General features: G+C 34.9%; 1 protein-coding gene and 1 pseudogene across 8 annotated transcripts in view; both read left to right on the forward strand.

Annotated features, from left to right (window-relative positions):
• The window catches only part of EPHA7 (EPH receptor A7), a 165092-nt gene that overhangs the window by 114014 nt on the left and 28203 nt on the right, over positions 1-22875 (forward strand). The window lies entirely within an intron of this gene.
• On the forward strand, positions 17219-17348 carry LOC114213086 (U4 spliceosomal RNA; annotated as a pseudogene).

Consider the following 22875-nt stretch of genomic DNA (forward strand, 5'->3'; position numbering starts at 1 on the left):
CAAGAGCATAGATTTGACTTAAATACCTCTACACCATTTACTGCTTCTGTACCTGGGGTTCCATGGGCTGTTTGCCTATCTACCTAGCATTTACAGAAGTTGTAAGCATTCTGTTATTTTTATACTACAGAATGAAAGTTTGTCTGAGGAAGTTAACTTACTTCTCTGTAGATTATTGTTAGTGTAAAATAAATGATTTATTTATGCCTACTTTAGTATGCTGGGCTTATAAACACAGTGGGGAATTTCTGGGATATTGATCTAAAGCAATAAGCATTTATAGCATAATACAGTGGTACTCCATAACCCTTTATCAGGGTCAGCTTTGTCATTTGGCAACTTGACTGAAGAACAAAGAAAAACCTATCAGTACAAACAAGAGTCCTGCATTTTTTTCCCTGCCTTTTCTTAAAGCAGCAGTTTTCAATAACAAGTATATCTGCTATTGTTATCTAATGAGTATGTTCAGTCTAGACATAGATATTTAAAATGCTCAGGTGATACCAACAATAGCAGGCAGCATTGAAAATAGAGATGTGAATATTGTTGTATTCACATGACAAATTGATTTAGAGCTTCTTTAAGTGGATACATTACTTGTCCAAATGTGAAAAAAACCTTTCAGTTTTTTCCACAAACATGTATGAAGTGTGTCCTTTTTGTCTGGTACTCTACAGTGTCAGGGATGTCCCTACCCCAGGGGAGCTCATATTCTGTAAGGGAGGAAGGCATATGAACAGGTAATTACCCTAGATGAAGAATACACCAAGTACTGAGAAGCTGAGCCTTTGGTTGTCTTGAAGTCGTGAGCAGGGGGTTGCTGGCACGCTAGGGTATAAGGATTTCCATGTAGAGGAAAGCAGGCAGCCATAACTATGGAGGAATGAAATAGCATGAACTGTTCAAAAGAGAGAGAGATTTTCCTTTTAAAGAAACTTGGAGGCATTTTGCAATCCTGACATATAGGTATGAGAAGGAAATGATGGGTAATGGTACTGGAGGAGTAAACAGAGGCCAACCATGACAGACCTTGGATACTGTACTAATATTATGGTAGCTACCATCTACTCTATACTTAGATATGTGAAGCACTTCCCATCTTTTCTCATTTTATGCTTTCAGCAACTCGATATTATCTTAAAGCTCAATATTATCTCCATTTGAGAGGTGAGAAAACTGAGTCATAATGGAAATGAAATGTGTCCAGAGTCACATAGCTTACGGTACCCAACATTGTGACTCTTAATTGGGATTTATTAAAAGCACTTCAAAGTATCAACATAACATATCAAGATATGTTTTAAAAGGTTATAATAATGTTATTAAGAAGTGTTAAGGTCATACTTCCAAATCAGTTAAATTAACAAAACAATATTTTAGCAAAGAAAATTCCCTATAATCAGAAAATATTACAGTTTATAGTTAATATCCAGAGTTTAACATATAATACTTCATATAGTAAATGTCATCCTTACATTAGAATATATTTGCATGGATGATTTCAAATTTTGTAGAGCATTTACCAAGTCATGTTCAAAATAAAAATAAATTATGTAGGACATAATAATTGAATAAGACAGTCCAGCTGTGCACTTTAGCAGATGCCTAAATATGGTATATCCTTGTGGACTTAAAATGTTCAGGGCTCCAAATATATTGCATTTAAAATATTTGTTAAATTTTAAAATGCCAGTTTACATTAAAACAAATGCAAACAATGTAAATGAACGAATAAGATGTCATTTGACATGTTTATTTCTCCTTTAATTTCTTTCCTAATAATACTAACATTTACTGAAAGATTGCTAATTCCTAAGTGCTGCACCGAGTGACTTATATTCATTGTCTTTCTAAATCCTTGCAACACTTTTTATTCCCATTTTGCAAATGAAAACTGTGTGACTCAGAGCAGTTTAGCAACTTGAGCAAAATGGTATAACTAGTAAGTGGCAGAGTTGGGATGGAATCTTTTCTGTGTGAAATCAAAACTTGTGAAGTTGGAGGTGGCATTATTAGCAATGCATTTTCTTTCTGTTTACTATAATTACCCAAATATACATATAAAAAAACCAATCATAGTGGTGGTGGTGGTGGTGAATTTCAAGCATGGGAAATCAAGTTTAACCTAGACTGATCTGAAAATAGTTTTTCTTCTAACTTTGGGACATAATGGAGTTATATATTTTTGCATTCATGTGCGCACACAGGTGTGTGTGTGTGTGTGTATGTGCGGGCATGTGTGTGTGTCCTCACCACCAACTGTCTCACAGTCAGGTGTCCTTTTGCACCTTATCAAAGGAATAATGTAGTTTTCCAAAAGGATAGTGGGCAGAAGCTAACTAACGTAATAGTTCTCATTTCTTCAACACATAACCTGGTAATCTGGCACCAGAAAAATATTATTTGTCTGTTACATAATGGAATGGTAGAATATCAATCTCTTTCACAACTTTTAGCAAATATTTTATTTGGCTTGTGTGGCTAGATGCTTAATGATAATTCTCTTTTTTGTTTGACTAAAAAACAAAAAACAAAAAAGCAAAAATAAAACTCCCAAACCATAAAAATCTTAGACTTCTGTTCAATTCAAAAGGTTTTATTTTATTTTTATTTTTTTAAGTTTTTGCTTAAATTCCAGTTAGTTAACATACAGTGTAAAATTAGTTTCAGGTGTACAGTGTACAACAACCATACAAGTACAGTATTCAACACTTCCGTACCACACTCTCTGCTCATCACAGAGAGTGCCCTCCTTAATCCCCATCACCTATTTCATGCACCCACCCCCTACCCACCTCCCCTCTGGTAACCAGTAAGTTTGTTCTCTGTAGAGAGAGGCAGATCAAAAGTTCTTATTTTAAAATACTATGGAAGGAAACTTCTATTTACAGTAAATTCTTAGTAGGTACAAACCATACAGAATCTGCTTTTCATTTTTCATTGATAGGTAGGACAAAATGTGTTACACAATTGTTTCTGTTTACCATCCAAGGCAATTTAGAACAAAAAAAAGTAATGTGTTCAGAAATTTGATGGAGTTTTCCAGAGAAGTGTACCACTGGACAAATTTTATTAGTGGACAAAATAGAAAATGTACACATTTTAAAAAGGAATTAAACAGTTGTCCAGTGAATTGCAAATATTAAGTAAACATCAGCAGGGTACTATTTACAACACAGAGAGTTGTGATATATTTCAATGTTGTAGTCCTTGCCTGCAGTTGTATTTTTTGTTTCATATCATTTAATGATGATGATGAATCAAATTTCTATTAACCAGGAAGTAGAATTATCTTTAATGAATCATTCATGTAACTTTCTGCCAGGACTCTAATCTTAAAATGCCTGGACAGTGGGGATCCTGAGGAAACTTGCTGTGGCACTGAGTGAGATAAGACTGTCATGTGAACGTGTAGTGGAAAGTGCTCAAACCCCTTCACTGCTTCACTTCTCAAGAACAAAAGTAGTTTGTGAATAGTCTACTGATTTAAGACGAAAGAGATAGAGGGCTCCTGGGTGGCTCAGATGGTTAAGCATCTGCCTTCAGCTCAGGTCATGATCCCAGGGTCCTGGGATCGAGTCCCGCATCGGGCTCCCTGCTCCTTGGGAGCCTGCTTCTCCCTCTGCTTCTCTCTCTCTCTCTCTTTGTCTTTCATGAATAAATAAATAAATAAAAATCTTTTAAAAAAAAGAAAGAGATAGAAAAATGAATAATTAACATAAAAATAAAACTAAGAGGGGAGAGAGAGAGTAGAAGAGGAGGAAGAGGAGAAGGAAGAGGAAAAGGAAGAAGAAGAAGAAGAGGAAGAAGAAGAGGAAGAAGAAGAAGAAGAGGAAGAAGAAGAGGAAGAAGAAGAAGAGAAGGAGGAAGAAGAAGAAGAAGAAGAGGAAGAAGAAGAAGAGGAGGAGGATGAAGAAGAAGAGGAAGAGGAAGAAGAAGAGGACGAAGAAGAAGAAGAAGAAGAGGAGGACGAAGAAGAGGAAGAAGAAGAAGAGGAAGAAGAAGAAGAGGAAGAAGAAGAGGAAGAAGAAGAGGAGGAGGACGAAGAAGAAGAGGAAGAAGAAGTAGAAGAGGAAGAAGAAGAAAGAAGAAGAGGAGGAGGAAGAAATTCTTTCTATTCCAGAGGAAAATTTTAGATCAGAATTTTGTAACAAAAATGAACCATGGTTAACAATGGTCCCTTAAAATTAAACCTGGCAAATTGACCCACAGAATTGAGGAACATCTAATGCTATGTCTCATATGTTAACTCTTGTTTGAACAGGGAATTGAAGTGTTAACAATTCCATACCTTTATTAAATATGGAGTTTATTTTTAGAAGATCTCAGTCAATAAGATTTCTGAGAATGTCTTACACAAATGAGAAATATCTTTAAAAGAATGTATAAATCTTTTATTTCACAATACCTTTCTGTAGTCACCACATGAATGAAATTAGCCATAGTATTTTGTTGGTAATAAATTGCTAACTACAAATATGAAGAAATGTTTAATAAATATCATTATGTATATGTATATATATTATACATGTTCATATATATAACTTATATTTAAAAGTCATTTTTATGACTTTATGGTTAGAAACTATGAGGGACTATAAGTATTCTATTACATGAAAAGTTATTTAGAATAAAAATTAAGATAGGTTTTATAAATAAATGTATACATATATCATTTTTGATAAAAAATAAGAGAATAGGTTTAAACTAAAATCCCTCATTATAATAACCATTTAAATAAAAATTCAGGAAATTGAAGCTAGCGTTTTTTCCTTATTACTATTTTTTAAGATTTTATTATTTATTTATTTATTTATTTATCTATTTATTTGAGAGAGAAGAGAGAGTGGGGGGAAGGGCAGAGGGAAAGGAAGAGAGAATCTCAAGCAGGCTCCCCCTGAACACTTGCCACTTGACCTCAGGTCCCTGAAATCATGACCTGGGCCAAAATCAAGAGTCAGTTGCTTAACTGACTGAGCCACCCAGGTGCCCCTTATTACTAATTTTTTAATTGGCATATAATTGACACACGATGTTATGTTAGTTTCATTTTGATGGGCTTTATTTTATTAACAAGTGTATTATATATAACCGATGATTTTATATGTCCTACTTGATCTCCAAAGTCCTGTGCAGCAGGTAGAACAAGATAAAATGAGAGAACTTGGTTGCATGTGGGAAATTTTTTTAATAAAATAAAATAAAGCCCCAGAATACCATAAGCAAAATTGTGCTAGGTACTTTTAAAAGCTATTAGTTTAAAAACTATTTTAATTAATAGTTTGAATTCGTTGGTATCAAAATTTGTCTTAGTGATATACTGAAAATTACCAAAAATTAATTGCTGACTTTCAGGTTATCCTAATTAACATAGATTGGAATCATTAATTTATTCCTATTTTTAATTTTTATTGTTATGTTAATCACCATATATTACATCATTAGTTTTTGATGTAGTGTTCCATGATTCATTGTTTGTTCATAACACCCAGTGCTCCATGCAGAATGTGCCCTCTTTAATACCCATCACCAGGCTAACCCATCCCCCTACCCTCCTCCCCTCTAGAACCCTCAGTTTGTTTTTCAGAGTCCATCATCTCTCATGGTTCGTCTCCCCCTCTGACTTACTCCCCTTCATTCTTCTTCTCCTGCTATCTTCTTCTTTTTCTTTTTTCTTAAAATATGTTGCGTTATTTGTTTCAGAAGTACAGATCTGTGATTCAACAGTCTTGCACAATTCACAGCACTCACTGTAGCACATACCCTCCCCAATGTCTATCACCCAGCCACCCCATCCCTCCCACCCCCAACCACTCCAGTAACACTCAGTTTGTTTCCTGAGATTAAGAATTCCTCATATCAGTGAGGTCATATGATACATGTCTTTCTCTGATTGATTTATTTCACTAAGCATAACACCCTCCAGTTCCATCCACGTCGTTGCAAATGGCAAGATCTCATTCCTTTTGATGGCTGCATAATATTCCATTGTGTATATATACCACATCTTCTTGATCCATTCATCTGTCGATGGACATCTTGGCTCTTTCCACAGTTTGGCTATTGTGGACAATTTATTCCTTTTTTTAAATCATTTGAAATTTTGTGATTTCTCCCTTAAAGAATTGCAATACACATTGCAAGCAGTAGTCAAAAAATGAAGTCTGATCTTAAGGTATACATACTACACCACAAAGTCCTATGAGATATTTTAGCACAGTAATTTGAAAGAAGAACTAAACTGGAAGTGAAAAACAAACAAACAAACAAACAATAAAAACACACATTTGCTTCCTAGAGGAAAATTTTAGATAATTTAGAGTTATCGTTTATTCATTAAGCCAGAATTTAATGGGTACCTAAAGACTGGGATAAATAGTGGGGACATATTGGCTAGCCAACCCAAACATGACCTCCCAACCTTATGGATCTTACAGTCTAATGGGGGAAACAGATGTTCATCAAATAATCCTACAAACACATGTAGTTTCCAGCTCTAAAGTGCTGTAATAGGGGATTTCCTAATTCCAGGAGAACACATAATAGATTGGATTGTATCAGAGAGGAGAAGAAAAGTTGGGAAAGATACTCTAAGAGGAACTGTCAGAATGATGTTTTAACTCAGTGCAGAAAGGAGCCTGACACAGCTGAGGAATAAAATAGAGTACCAGACACAGAGAATGAGGGGAGATTAAACATGGTGAGGCTGCAGAAATGATGGAGAGTAAGTCATGTTAAGAATTTTGGTTCTTATTCTAGAAGTCATGAAAAGCCAATTTTTAACAGCTTTCATTAGATACAATTTGCATACAATAAAATTCACATGCTTCAACTGTATAATTCAGTGATTTTTAGTAAATTTACAGAGGTGTGTAACCATCACCATAATCCAGTATTAAAACATTTCTGTAACCCCCAGTAAGAGCCACCATGCCCATTTATAGTCACTCTTCATTCCTACCCTGTAGACCTAGCCAAATACTAATCTATTTTGTGTCTATATAGGATCATCTTTCTAAATATTTCATGTAATAGAATCATGCAATGTGGGTCTTATGCATCTGGAATTTTTCATTAGCATAATGTTTTTTGAGGTTCATCCATGTTGTCCCATTTGGCAGGACCATTCATTTTTACAGATTAATACCATTCCCTTGTATATATTCTATCTGTTCATCAGTTGATGGACCTTTAGGTTGTTTCCATTTTTTTTTTGCTACATGAATAATGCTGTTGTGGACAGTCAGGTTTAAGAATTCATGTAGACCTATGTTTTCTCCTGGGTAGACAGGTAAGAGTGGAATTACTGGGCCATATGGTAACTTGATATTTAACTCTTTAAAAATTACCAAACTGCTTTTCCAAAGTAGCTGCTCCATTTTACATTTCCACCAACAAAGTATAAGAGTTCGTTTTTCCACATCCTTGTAACACTTGTTACCATCCGCCTTTTGATTGTAGCCATTTTCATGGGTATCAAGTGATATCTTAATGTGGTCCTAATTTGCATTACCTTAATGACTAATGAAAATGAGCTTCATTTTATGCAACCTTGAGGGAATTTGACTTTTTTTGAGGAGAAGAGGCTTGCAAAGGACAAATAAAAGAATTATCCACACAGAAAAGCTAGAAGAGTATGTCATGGAAGCCGAGGAGAAAAGGAGAGAAAGATTAATATTATTGTTACCAAGAATCCAATAAAAATGAGGACTGAGAACAGTACTATAGTGTGGATAGATGAGGGCATTGGTGGCCTTATCGGCAGGCAGCTCACTGGATAGGATGAGGTGGACCTAAACGAGACTGGAGAAGGTTGGTGCATGAATGGAAGTTGAAGAAATGGAGAAAAAGAACCTAGACAACTTTTTTTGACATATTTGTGTGTAATGGGGAGAAGTCTCTCTTCCATCTGCTGAGGAAAGGGAATGTAAGCTTGAGAAATAATTTTATTTCCATGGGAGAAAGTTGAGTTGATGTAAAATCTGCCAGGAACAATCTCATGTCAGGAAGAGGTTGGTAATATAAAAAAGAATGGGTCGGGCGCCTGGGTGGCTCAGTTGGTTAAGCGACTGCCTTCGGCTCAGGTCATGATCCTGGAGTCCCGGGATCGAGTCCCACATCGGGCTCTCTGCTCAGCAGGGAGTCTGCTTCTCCCTCTGACCCTCTTCCCTCTCGTGCTTTCTATCTCTCATTCTCTCTCTCTCTGAAATAAATAAATAAAATCTTTTAAAATAAAAAAAATAAAAAATAAAATAAAAAAGAATGGGTCATTTGTAGCATAATAAATTTATTCATTTACTTAGCATATACTAAAAGCCTATATATGGATGGTGGTTCCTTGATAGTACTATGAGTCACTGTGAGCCCCTCTTTTTCACATAGGAATTTCTCAAGTATAAAATGGTTAAGTGAAATAATGTCATTGAAAGGTATTCTTATAAAAAGTTCTGTATTTATGTTAGCTAACCTAAATATTCATGCTGTCTAGTAAATGTTTAAATCACCTGATACAACCTTTTCAGACCTGCTGTTGCCCTGCTCATGTTTCCTACAACTCTCTTGTCTACAGGGAAAAACCTTACCTGAAAATCACTCCCTGATGCAGCCAAACAATTTCCCACCTTACTCTTCTCTGTGACAGATAAAGACCTAGTGGTGTCATAAATATCTCGCCAAGTCCTCGTTTATGTAACTTTACTCGTTACACAACCTTACATGAGCCAGTGCCTTTGTTTAGGAATCTGAATGACTTCCTTTGGTCCTTACTGTTCTATGTTCAGAAGAGACATTCATTGAGGAGTTTGGGGAGAGGGGTGGGAATCAAGAGAATAATCTCCCTCTCTGCTATGGGGAAGATGAGGGTGGCAGACACTGCACTTTCCTCTTTAATATCAACTTCTTTCTTTTCATTGTTGTTATTTTTTAGGGCAGCAGGACATCCAGCTTAAATTCTAAAAAAAAAAAAAAATCCCTTTCCAGTCTAGGGAATGGAATGAATGAGACGTAAACAGAAGATTGCTAGAGCTTGCTGGGGAAGTTTGGCTTTCCTTATTTAGATCATGAGCATTCCACGTTGCCTTTTTATTGTGTGCCAGCACCGTGGATGTGAGAGCTGTAGGAATAGCAACAGCGTCCTATTGCAGCCATGAGGCAAAGGACACAAGTATCATCTTTAAATCCTGGAGCCACTGAACAAAATACAGCAAACTGCCCATCTGCAGAATACTTTTTTTTTTTTTTGGCAGCAGGAAAACAAAAACAAAAACATTAAAGCACTGTGTATTTGGTTGTTGTTGTTTTTTTCTACTTGCAGCCAAACAGACTCCAAGTCAGGGGTACACAAACTTTTTCTGAAAAGTCCTGGATAGATAATAAGTATTTTACATTTTACAGGCCATATTTTCTCTGTTGCAATTCCTCATCTTTGATATTTTAGCACAGGAACAGCCAGAGAATATGTATAAACAGATGCATCTATGTTCCAATTATTTATTTGTAAAAACAGTTGACTAGCCAGATTTGGCTCATGGCCACTGACCCCCTGCTCTAACTGATAAAAGGTAAAAGTGAAGATGTTTACATAATTGTATTTATGTTCTAGTTAGTTACTGACATGGTTATTTCTTGGTGGCTGGATACTACATAGGAATAAAGTAAAAACTCCGTAGGTGGCAAGAGGAGAGAAGCAGAAGGCAAGCAGAAGTTGATCAGTCTCTATCTCTGGCTAAGAGACCTCAGAATTTTAGGACGAGATCTTAATTCTCATATGGAGCACCTTGTTCAGTAGTAATTACAAACACATTGTATTCATTGTATTGGTTTTTCTGTTTAATAATAGTTCCTAGTATTCAAACTGGATTGTTTAACTCCTTTTCTGAACTAGTGTACGATATTTAGGGTCAAATATGTGTTTGTGTGCTAACTTGGCAGCCAAAATGCTATGTATAATATTGTATCTATGAAAAATGAAGTCCAAATTACAAACAACTAAACCTCAAATTAACTTTTGGAACCAAACATTCATGAATCTGTAACTCTCCCTGCATAGAACTATTCATTATAAGCTAGATTTTCCCAGTGCATAGAAGTGACTCCTTGGGTATAAATTGGCCACTGGGTAAACTGCATTAATTTTCTCTTGAAACTAAAATATTGCTTAGTAAATTAATGCCACATTGCACCATTGGCATCATACAGGTTTAGGGAATTTAATGAAGTTTTCATTTATGCCTAACTCCCTAAGCAGTGTCTTATACACTGTGAAACAGTGACTTTAAAATACAAGCTACAATGGTAGTTGAAACATAGTTAGCAGATTCTATTAAACGAAGTGCTCCAGTTATAATAAATTCCTGAAGTCCACTAATAAATCACAACTGGTATTGAGAACTTATTATCAAGCACTATGAATTTGTTAAGTTTATGCACATTGGAGAGAAAATATATTCAGAATACCTAGAGAAATTGAGGTGATAACATTTTACACTTAACACAATTTAAATGAGGTAGTTTCAGTGAGTTTTGAGATACTTCAGGTTTATTCTTTTTCTTCTCCTCTTCCTTACCCTGAGCTTCTTCCTTCCTTTCCCTTCCCTTATTTCTTTCCTTCTTGAATAATTCAACTTAGAATGGGATTAAAATTAAAATCAAAATTAATTGTAACACCACCAGAGTGATGATTTGGGGGAAAAAATATAAAAATAAATAAAATAAAATGAACAAAACCACAAATGGGGAACAACTTCTGCAAAAAATAAAATTGTTAGATAATATTCTAGAAAGTAGGATGGTTTGGGTACATACGAATTTTAGGCCTAGAGAAAAATAGAGTCAAAAACAATTCATACCAGAGTAGAAGATACAGAGGAGAGAGAATAAAAAGAAAAAAGTAGGAAAGTATGAAATCGATAGCAGCCAGAGTATAATGGAATTGGTCATTCTCTTCAATCATTATCAAGAACTTTGAGATAGAGTAAAAGAATGGCATAATATGGAACTGTCAATCTTATATTCGCTGTCTTAGGTTTTGGATTGTATGACTTTAAACATTTATATCATTCTATAAGTGGATTCACCCTCAATTATATATCATATAATGAAGTGGCTTTCAAAATAAGTTTAAAATATTTATTAATAGTAATTTACAGAGGCATACTTTATATCTTTACTTTGGTACATTCATATGTACATACGAACACTTGCATGTGAAACATTTTTATGAAACTATTATGTGCAATGAACACTCAATTGTTATTCTCTTTTATTAATTTTTTTAAACTTTTGATAGCAATAGATTTTATTGATTTTACAATAATGAAAAATAGTGGTATCCTGGAAAAGGATTTGGGGGAGGAACTAATGAGCTCTGAATGCAGTGGAGTCATATAGCAAGCACACAGTGGCAGTCAGTAATGCAAGTTTTATTCTAATGGAAAATATGATGTTTTCTGAAAATATGTAACAAACACACTGCTTTAAGGCAAAACTCATGTCTCCTCTTTCTTTAATATTCTTCTTATTGACAATGTTCCTCTTAGTAAACAACCTACATATTTAAATACATGCTTTACTTCTCCAGAAAAATAATTTGTGTATTTCCAGAATATTGTTATGATATACTGAACAGTATTTTAAACATTGTGTAGATATTTAGGGGAGGAATTAATGAGCTTGCTTAGCCACAAATTTACACCTATGTAAACGTGTATAAAATATTAGTATATATTATTACATAACTTAAGAATATTCATGTGATTTCATGATATATGTAATAGTGTGTAAGTTAAACTTATCTAAATAAGGGATTATAATCATGTACATATTGTAAGGCAATATAGAGTAATCGAATACAAATATCAAATAAAATAATTTAGACAGTCTATTTAAAATCAATTAATAGGATATTCGTGTTATAAAGAATGTAGATAGTTATGAATATTATAATTAAAGATATTCACAACATTAGCATTTGGACTAAATTAACATTTCAAAAATTGTCAACTGTTATTACAATATTGTTGTGATTGAAATACAACACAATTTTCTCTTCATTTATAATAAAACATGTTCTAAGACCAATGAAAATGTACACAACTGAAAATGTTATTTTGATGACATGTAAGGGAGGTTTTGGTCATTAACAAATGTGTGTTATTTATATTATATATTTATACACCCACACATATCTCTTATTCTATTTAAGGGTTCATTTTAATTATTAAAAAAGGTCTGGTTGTGGGCCATAGTCACATTGTTGGCCTTATAAATAACGTAGTCATTAAGATGTTGACAGAAAAATAAGTTAATTTGGATTTGGAGAAGTAAATATTTACATGTTTGAGGCAGATGTAAATAGAATTTAGACAGGGAAAGAATTTCAGTGTCTAAGGAAAAAGATGAGTAAAAGCTCTGCACTGTAATGTGAGAGCAACTTATTTTCCTAAACGAGAATAGACTGATTCTGAATCTTAATTCTGCTACTTACTGTGGCATCCTAGGGAATTTGTTTAAACTGTCCAAGCCTCAACTTCCTCAACTACAAAATGGGAAAAATAATATGCACTTTGCATAGCTATTGTAAAGTAAATATGACATATAAGCATGACAGTAAGTATGCAAATAAAGTGATTATTTGAATGTCTGATAAATAAATAAATAAATAAATAAATAACGTAGTCTTTAGCTATCTATAGATTCCTGGAAAATTAGAGATGGAGCCAGATTACCTGATAGAACATGTGATGGTGGCTTTTAAAAACTATCCTTCAAAATATTTGCTTTCTTACCACCCAAAATAGAGAAGAGGTTTGCTTCATCTGTATTTTGCTCTCAATTCAACATATATTACAATATTTTTAAAAAGATGCATATTGTTGGTTTCCTTCCTGGTTTGATAGTTATTTCATTTTTTTTAAGGATATATATCCCTTCCAAATGACTTAACATTAATGTCTTTCTGTCTAGCTGGTACATATAAAATAGTATAAATTTCTAAATTTTAGAGATTGAATAAAAATTCTCAATATAATATTTAAAAATGTAACTGTTGTCAGCATTTATTATGGAGAGCACTGGAACCCCACCTTGAAATGACAATTTATGTTCCTCCCAAAGCTGCAAAGGAATTGTTCTCAAACTCAGCTGTACATTAGCTTCATCTGAGAAGCCTTTGAAAAATACTGATGCCTGACTCTGACCTTAGAGTATTCTGAAATGAGTCCCAGGCATCCATAAATCCAATACAGACAAAAAAGTATAGGATAATAATACATAATATTTTGTTTTGAGTTCTTAGCATGTGCCAGGAATGGTCTTAAGTATTTAATATGTATCTATATATGAAATTTCTAGAACAATTCTATTTATGAAGTATGCAATCTAATTATAGCTCTTTGAAAGCTGAGAAAGCTAAGGCACAGGGAGGTTCAAGGTTGCACAATCTGCAAATAAACAATGGAACCCATGAACAAATCCAGTAGACTAGTTCACGGGGGCTATGCCCTTCACTCCTACACTCTACTGCTTCTTTAAGTTTCCTGCCTTCAAGGAACATGAGAGTAGCAGGGGGGATTTTCAAAAACTACAAAATAACTAAATGTTACATCATGTAGTACTGTCAACAAGGGAAATAGTATTTTAGGGAAAAAGTAATAATTCTGTATTAGCTGAAGCAGAGGAAAAATGATTCATTAAGTTGTGACTTATTGGTGGAGGCCACTAGAGAGAAATCATAGGCTGAGTCTTGAATCAGGCTCTGTTGTTATTTAGTTAATATAAAGTTATCTCTTGCGGATTATAGACCTGACAGCAACATTCCTGATAATTAGTTTAATATGTAGTTATACCAAATAGTGAATTAGAAATGATTTTTTGTTTTGTTTTGAAACAGAGAAAGTTTTGTGTGGCTTGCTCTTAACTGCCTCCCAAGAATTTACTGGCACTTGGTTCACATCTCATCTATTTACTTGTGCATTCAAAATGTACATATTCACATTTTAACTCGTTTTCTACATTTAAATCTCCTTGAAAGTGAGAACTTTGGCCTCATCATCTTTATGGTCCATTCAGTTCTTTGTTTACACTATATGCAGTCATGAAAAATTTTATGTTGAATTTATAAATGAATGAAACTCTCATCAGAAATCAGTAACAATGTTGTTAGAGTGATCTTACCTTCTGGGCATTTTAGTGTAACAGTGAAGGATACTTAAGACTAATGCTAGAATACTTTTAAAAGACACTGCTACTCAGAATGCTAATATATGGTAAGTGGCTTGCCCCAGAAAGAAAATCACCAAGGAGCCTGCAAAGAAAAAGAAATGCTTCTTTCATCAGGAAAGTTTTGCTAAGTAGAAGATGTCAGCTGAGAAATAACAAAAAAGTACTTGCTGCCATAGATGTACATTTGACACAAATTCCTCACTCTGCATAGCCCACTGACTTACAGCTGCAATTGGAGTAGCCAGTCTGCACTTAGAGTGGTACCATCTTAAACATTTAAGTGATAATAAATTTATTTATTACTCATTTCCTGTTATGAAGCAATGACTCTAAATGAGTTTTAACAATGGCCACATTTTGCCTAGTCAGTCCAAATAACTTCACCCACCTTTTTTCTGGCAAGCACTAGATTGCTCTGAAATATTTTATTCTCCTTAGAAGATTCATATTAAATACTGGTTTACCAGCAGTTTCATTGTGTCATAATATACAAGAGAAAATGGGAAAGGCCTATGTTTATTGATAAAGCCTGGTCAAGTACATCATAGTATAATAAACATAGTTGATGAAAGAGCTATGCAGATCCGCATGTGTTTAATAATGCAATTTTTTATTTTTTTATTTTTTGTAAGATTTTATTTATTTATTTGAAAGAGAGAGAGAGAGCACATGAGAGGAGGGAGGGTCAGAGGGAGAAGCAGACTCCCTGCCTAGCAGGGAGCCCAATGCGGCACTCGATCCAGGGACTCCAGGATCATGACCTGAGCCAAAGGCAGTCGCTTAACCAACTGAGCCACCCAGGCGCCCTAATAATGCAATTTTTTAAATGAATTATAAGGGAAAACATCAGGGTTTTGAACTGTGCTATGAGAATAATGCCATTCTTGTAAAAAATGCATATGCTTGTATGCACGTAGACTATTTCTGGAAAGATTTCAAAGAAACTGTTGCTTTAGGGAAGGGTAACTTTGTGACATGGGACCAGACGAGGAGGGAGTCTTATACCTTTTGAATTTTGTAGCATATACATGAATTTGCCCTTTTGAAAAAAAAGTAATTAAAAAATTATCTACTCAGTTTGACCTCTTCTGGTATCTGCAGGTTCTAGGACTATTGTATTGAGCAGATCCCTTAGGGTCTCTTCATCATTATGGCACATTGTGGATTCTTAACAAATGTTAAATGAATGAATGGCTGCTCAGCTTTCCTCCTTCTAGTGTCTGCTCTCTCCTGGAATTATCATGCTGTAGTTGAAAACAGATGGGAAGTAGAACTTAAAAACATGGGATTCAATCTAAAATCTGCCCCCTGAGCAGATGCCACCTAATTTCTGTAACCCTCAGCTTCTTCACCAATAAAATGGAACAATACCTACTTCACAGGGCTGTAGTACGGAAGGAAAAAGATCATATACATATACATTATTATATAAAGAAGATTATATATATGAATGTTGCCAACTGTAAGGATTTATAGAAATGCCACAGTGCCCTGCATCTAATAAATGCCAAATACATATATATTAAATAGAACATGGTCCCCAATTTGCAATGGGTTCGACTTACAATTTTTTGACTTACGATTTTTTAACTTTACAAGGGTGCAACAGTGATACATATTTACTAGAAATGGTACTTCGAATTCTGAATTTTGATCTGTTCCTGGGCTAGTGATATATTGTACGATCCTCTCTTGTGATACTGCTCAGCAGCCCTGAGCTGCAGCTCCCATTCAGCCACACAATCCAAGGGTGAACAGCTGATATGCTTACAACCATTCTGTTTTTCACTTTCGGTACAGTATTAAATAAATTAGATGAGATACTCAATACCTTATTATAGAATAGACTTTGTGTTAGATGATTTTGCTCAAGTGTAGGCTAATCTAAGTGTTCTGAGCATGTTTAAGGTAGCCTAGGCTAAGCTATGATGTTTGGTAGGTTAGATGTATTTAATGCATTTTCAACTTAGAATATTTTCAACTTAGATGGGTTTATCTGGCCATAACCCCATCGTAAGTTGAGGGAAGATCTGTAGTAAAAAGTAGCATAACCTATTGATTAAAAAGATAGATGAAATATATGACTTAATATCAAGGGTCCCTTAACCTCTCTGAATTTGTTATATTAGGTGATCATTTACTCCTTCGTAGGTATGACTGGCTTGAATAGTATAGCTAGTTCTGAGAAGCTTCCTATTTTATACCTCCTGGCTATATAATATTTCATTTTATTTACATTGAGAATTACAATTACATTGTAATTATATGAAAATTACTAATTAACCGCTCATCAATTAACATTTTGGAAGTTAGCAGGAGTTCCGATATATGTTTAGGACCAATAGCCACAGTAGCTTTCTCCACAACCCTTACCTCCTTGCCCTTATGGCATTTTACGTAGAGATTCTGCCAGGAAGTGCTAACTCCTATGGTAATTAATTAAACATGCAAACAATTGGTTCTTAATCATCAGATGATAACAGAGAAGAAAATTTTATTCTCAGCCAAATGTTTTGTCAGATCATTTTTACAAAGATGCTGTGACTATTGCTTTAAAGAAAAAGGCCATTCTTAGTTATTCAAAGAGTGGAGAAGTGACTTTCATTGTCCCGGTTATGTATTTTACCACTCTACTGGAAATGTATTGACATGACTTACATATATACTTGGCTTGGATTACAATCCGGGATGCTTTCTTTTCCTGCGCTATTAGGTTCAACATCATATTCACTTTTTTTTTTTAAGATTTTATTTATTTATTCATGAGAGACAGAGAGAGAGAGAAGCGGAGGGAGAAGCAGGCTCCCCACTGAACAGGGAGCCCAATGCAGGATTCGATCCGAGGACCCTGGGATCATGACCTGAGCCGAAGGCAGATGCTTAACCATCCGAGCCACCCAGGCGCCCCTCATATTCACTTTTTCAGAGAACTTTCAGATCTTATTTTTAGCTCTTACTGAAGTTGTCTTTTTAATAATTGTTTTTAAATTTATTTAGAAGCTTTGAGCAGTGGCAGTATCGTAGCCAATGAGGTTTATCCGAGGCATGATTATTGCTAATTAAATTTATTTAGAAATCTCTTCTGTGATATATCTTATTATATTGTATATCTTACATTTTGAGTAAAACATCATCATCCTAGTGGGTGTGTTAAATAGGTAGCAATGCAAAGTATATAATTTAATTTGGAAAAGATCAATTCTTTTTCCACTGATTTTTTTCAACTACTTACAGAATGAGACTTGTCTGTTTTAGGCAAAGATTATGCTTCTATCCAACCAAAAATAATTTGACAGACAGCTGTTGCAAATTAATTGTTCATAATTGCTGCAGACTCAATTGCCCTTTGTCCCTGCACTTTCTCTTTCATATAAAATTTTGTATTTATTGCTCATAATATTATTAGTGACCCTGTTTTTTTCATACCCGGGAAGTTAAAGTTAGTGAAATCACGTGTTAGAACTTTTTTAAAAGATTTATTTATTTATTTGAGAGAGATAGAGCACATGCATGAGTGGGGGGAGGGGCAGAGGGAGAACATCCTCAAGTGGACACCCCGCTGAGCGTGAAGCCCCACAGGGGCACTAAATTTCAGGACCCTGAGATCATGATCTGAGCCAAAACCAAGAGTCGGATGCTTAACTGACTGAGCCACCCAGGTGCCCCACATGTTAGAATTTTTATGTATTCTAACATACCCTAAAAATGAAATTGATACATTACATGATACTCAACTGGATCATGTCTACTTATGGCCTAGTGTTTGTTCTTGAAGTAAATTTCTATATATTTTTATACATTTGTTCTGTAGTGTAAAAATGAAACATCTGTGGGGAAGAGTAAGAAAGCTAAAAGTTGCATTATAAAATGCTAAGCTCCTAAGATTACACATATTTGTTATTTCACGGATTGTTAAAAATGCATTCCGGGGACGCCTGGGTGGCTCAGTTGGTTAAGTGTCTGCCTTCGGCTCAGGTCATGATCCCAGGGTCCTGGGATCGAGCCCCACATCGGGCTCCCTGCTCAGCGGGAAGCCTGCTCCTCCCTCTCCCTCTGCCTGCTTGTTCTCTCTCTCTCATTCTCTCTCTCTCTCCCTCTCAAATAAATAAATAAAATCTTTTTTAAAAAATGAATTCCGTACTGGATAGCAAATAAAGCATTAAGTAAAGACTATTATTCTATTATTGTCAGATTTGCATTTAACTGTGTTCTAAAAATTTCATTTTTACTTTTTGTATTTACCTAATGGAAATCTAACAACTGTCAATAGTATTAACAATTTGAAATGCATGGTGAAAGGTCATTTCATGCTTGTTGACTCATCTTACCTCATTGTATTGTTTAGAAATACAAATACTATTTTTTCACTCATAATTCTTTATTGAAATTCAGTTGAGAACACTTAACTGTAGTAAAAATAATGACTAGTATAAAGAAATTACTTTTTAAATCCAATATCAAATTCATGAGCTTCATTGAAGTTCTCTTACAAACACACACAAACACACCTTTCTTCCAAATGTGTATTGGAGATTTTTTTCCTATAAGACATTGCATTCTGACTCCTAATTAAGATCAAAATTCCTTGACTCTATGCTATTTCAACGTAAAGTCTGACAGATCACGTTATTAAACTATCCTATTTTATCTATTATCTTATAGACTTCATTAAAATTACGGTAAGTCTATTTTTGTTTTTTGTTTTTTTTTACTATGTGTATTAGCTTTTTCTGGCTACCATAAAAAAAAAACTACCACAAAAACCTTAAAACAACACCCATTTATTATCTTCGAGTTCTATGGGTCAGAAGTCTGAGTGCAGTGGGGCTGGCCTCTCATCTCGAGGCTCTGGGGAAGCATGTCCAAGTCCATTCATGTTGTCAGAATTTAGGGCTTTTGTACTTGCAGAATTGTGGCCTCCATTTCCCTTCCTCTGTCAACCAGGGCCAGTCTTTGATCCTAAAATCTATGATCCTAAAAGCCCTGTATCTTCTCATGTATCCCATGTGGCCCCTCCAGCAATGGCAGGTTGATTTCCTCTCATGTTTCAGATCTCCCTGGCTCCTCCTTCTATAGCATTTCTCTGACCCTGGCTGGAGAAATTTCTCTGCTCCTAAGGGCTGACATGATTAGATTGGGCCCACTGGCAAAGATCCAGGATAATATCTTTATTGTAAAGTCTATAACCTTAACTACATCTGCAGTGTCCCTCTTGCCATGTAATGTTGTATATTCACATGTTCCAGAAATTAGAGTATGGACATCTTTAGAGGGCCATTCACCTATTCATGCAATGTTTTTAAATTGTCTTTTTCCTCCACTTCATGCTGGGAAATTTTTCCATACCTGTAGGTAAATTTAATATTTTAGTGGGAAAAAAAATGGAGACTTATGAATATTTTCCATCTTGTAATTTAAATATATCTGCTATACTTGGATTTTAATTAGAAATTGATTAAGGGGCGCCTGGGTGGCTGAGTCGTTAAGCATCTGCCTTCGGCTCAGGTCGTGATCCCAGGGTCCTGGGATCGAGCCCCACATCGGGCTCCCTGCTCGGCGGGAAACGTGCTTCTTCCTCTCCCACCCCCCCTGCTTGTATTCCCTCTCTTGCTTCGTCTCTCTCTGTCAAATAAATAAAATCTTAAAAAAAAAAAGAAATTGATTAAGATCAAAAAATCTTATACCAGTGCTTGAAGCTCAAAATCTGTAAAATGTTGATTGGTTCAAGTCTGTACATAAACCCACCATTCTTACTGATTATATTTAAATTCAAAGCCTTCTACTAATAATTGCAGCCCACAGATTTTACCTTTTGGCCTGTTATTAGATTTCTGATTTCCTTTTGCATCAACTTCATCAACTTTGTTCTTATGCTGTTGAGATTTTCCACTTGAACCACAGAAACCATTTTCTGAATTTTCTAAGATTGTCTTTCACTGTCAATTGCAGAGACTCTGTACAGGTACCCGATAAGTCATGAGAATCTTCCATGTGTTTCTTCCATTGAAATTAATTTTTATATTTGAATATCGCTAGAAACTTAGGTGAGAAATGAATCTGTTAATCGTTTGTTAGAAACCCTATTAAAGGGGCACCTGTGTGGCTCAGTTGTTAAGCATCTGCCTTCGGCTCAGGTCATGATTCCAGGGTCTTGGGATCAAGCCCCGAGTCAGGCTCCCTGCTCAGTGGGAAGCCTGCTTCTCCCTCTCCCACTCCCCTTGCTTGTGTTCCCTCTCTCACTGTGTCTCTCTCTCTGTCATATAAAATCTTAAAAAAAAAAAACCTTTAAAATTTTATATTTAAAAGCTCCTCTCTATGTGGTATTTGTTTTCCTACATTTTCCAATTTAGGAAATTTATTATTGTTGGTTACTATTTTTTAGCTTCACATCAATTCCCATTACAGTAGATTTTGTTTCACTTTGCTAATTACAAAAATTATAATTTAAATATCACAACACCTAATTGGATCTTAAGTATGTATATAATTTACTTGTAGACATTTCTTTTCAAAATTAACTTCAGATTGTAGTTAATTGGGTATTTTGGTGTAACAGTGAGTGTATTGGTGAATTGTTACGATATGATTAATTAAATCAACTATATTAAGCATAGAAATCATTATGTCTTAAGATTGAAGAACCTTATGCCACTTCAATTTTACTTTTACATAGAAGTTTATCTGAAAATAATGACTCTGTTAGAATCTACTTGCTTAGAGATGTTGTTTATAAGGTATATATCCTTATGCCTAAGATATTGAAACTCAAGGGAAAATATTATCAATTCTCCTGTACTAAAATGTTGCATTTGAAGGACATAAGACAAAGATATTTCCTATCTTGCATTTTGCCTATTCTCAAGGGCCATGTGCTAGTACTTCTAGCTCTGACCCTCTTAAATGTGTGACTCTATATTGTATCAGCAGGGGACACATTTTTAAAAAGGAAATATCCGGAAAATCAGGAGTATAGTCATTTATAGATGTGGCTCCTTGTACAAAAGAGGGAAAAGTCACTATTAGTGGTGTGATATGGGTTTTAAAATACCATATATTACAAATGTATTTTTGACATCTTTTTCCCCCAACCCTCAAATTACCATAATTTTATTGGTAAAAGTTCTTTTCCAGGATGAAATAATGATTATAATTGTAGTGTGTAACTTGCAGAAATCAAATCTCGTTCTATACTTAGATTTTGCTGCAACGTATCAGAAACTAAATGAGGTACATCTATACCCCACGTCTCCTCCATACCCTGAAGAATTCAGTGTCTCTTCACCTTACTTTTTAGGATAAAGACTAAGCAAAGTGTCGTATAGTTTGCTTTACACTGAAAATCACATTAAGCTAGGTGTGTTGTTTGAAAGAGACCTAGCTGGCACCTCTTAGCTCTCTACCTGTTTCCAGCAAATATTTTTCCAAATGGCACACATCATAAACCCCAATCAGAGACCAGCAGCTTTACTGAGTAATTCAGTGTATTAGCTACTGCAGTATTCTTATCTGTGCTGCATTCTATTGTTTTTACTGAAGTTTAAATACAGATTTTTCTGAATGATTTTAAGTAAATTAGACTATTGGAAATTATTTGCTAAGTAGAAGCTCACCTCAAAATTCGTTGGGGTTTCTGTTTCCCCAGGCTATGGCTTGAGGACGCAGCCTCTAACATCTTGGGCGACTGAAATATGCTAAGCATGTTCTGGATGGAGAGACAAATCACTTTAGAAACAAATTCTTCTTCGCTGCATAGATTCAGGTTTTAAAAGTCATGGCAAAAATAAGATTTCTTATTAGAAATTTGTTTCATTGGAAACATATCAGAAACGCATTTAGTCTGTAAACACAGTCTGCTGAGTACTTCAGCTGCATCCCCCTAAAGGGAAAGTTGTTCCACTTAATCTGCCCTAGTTACGCTTCTGTTCGTAATCTGAGAGGAAATGGGAATCATGCATCTTCCATGTCCTTCCCTCAAAATTGCCATGCCAGAAAGAAGTGAAAAATGTTTTTCCTAGACGTTGATACAAGCAAATATTAAGAAGTAGAAGTAACAAAATAAAGTCAAAGGGATAAACATCAGAAGCTTGCTTAAACAGCTTTGGCCCCATATAATTGCTTTTCTGTCAGCCGGATTATTAACAATCTTGGACATCTGAAAATTAAATTAACAGGCTGAAAATATTTTACAGAATGAGATAGAGCATGATACATGAAACATAATGACCCCACTGAAATTCAGCCAAGCCAGTGCAGCTACTCATTTAGACAGAGAAGACAACTAGTTAATCATCACCGAGCAAATTAGACAGAGCAAATTAGTTTACTACATTCCGCAGTCTTAGCTACCAAAAAGAGTATATGCCACTAATGAGAATGAAAGGACTCTAAGCATATTATTATCTATATAGAAAGAGAAAGCAAAGTTGTAGCTTGAATTGCTTCTATCAAAGCTTGAAACCCAGGTTACGTAGACCCAAATTACATGTGCAAGAGTCTTTGTGTGTGTGTGTGTGTGTGTGTGTGTGTGTGTTCACACACATTTAAGTAACGGTAGCTTTAGCATTCTCTTGCATCTTGACCTAATGAAGTGTAAAAAATTTTTCCCAAGATTAATTGGAATTCTTTGGGAATACACATACATACACACACATACAG

This window comes from Eumetopias jubatus, unplaced genomic scaffold (assembly GCF_037043125.1).
Source record: "Eumetopias jubatus isolate StellerSeaLion01/CBP00866 unplaced genomic scaffold, mEumJub1_p1.0 scaffold_6, whole genome shotgun sequence".
NCBI lineage: Eukaryota > Metazoa > Chordata > Mammalia > Carnivora > Otariidae > Eumetopias > Eumetopias jubatus.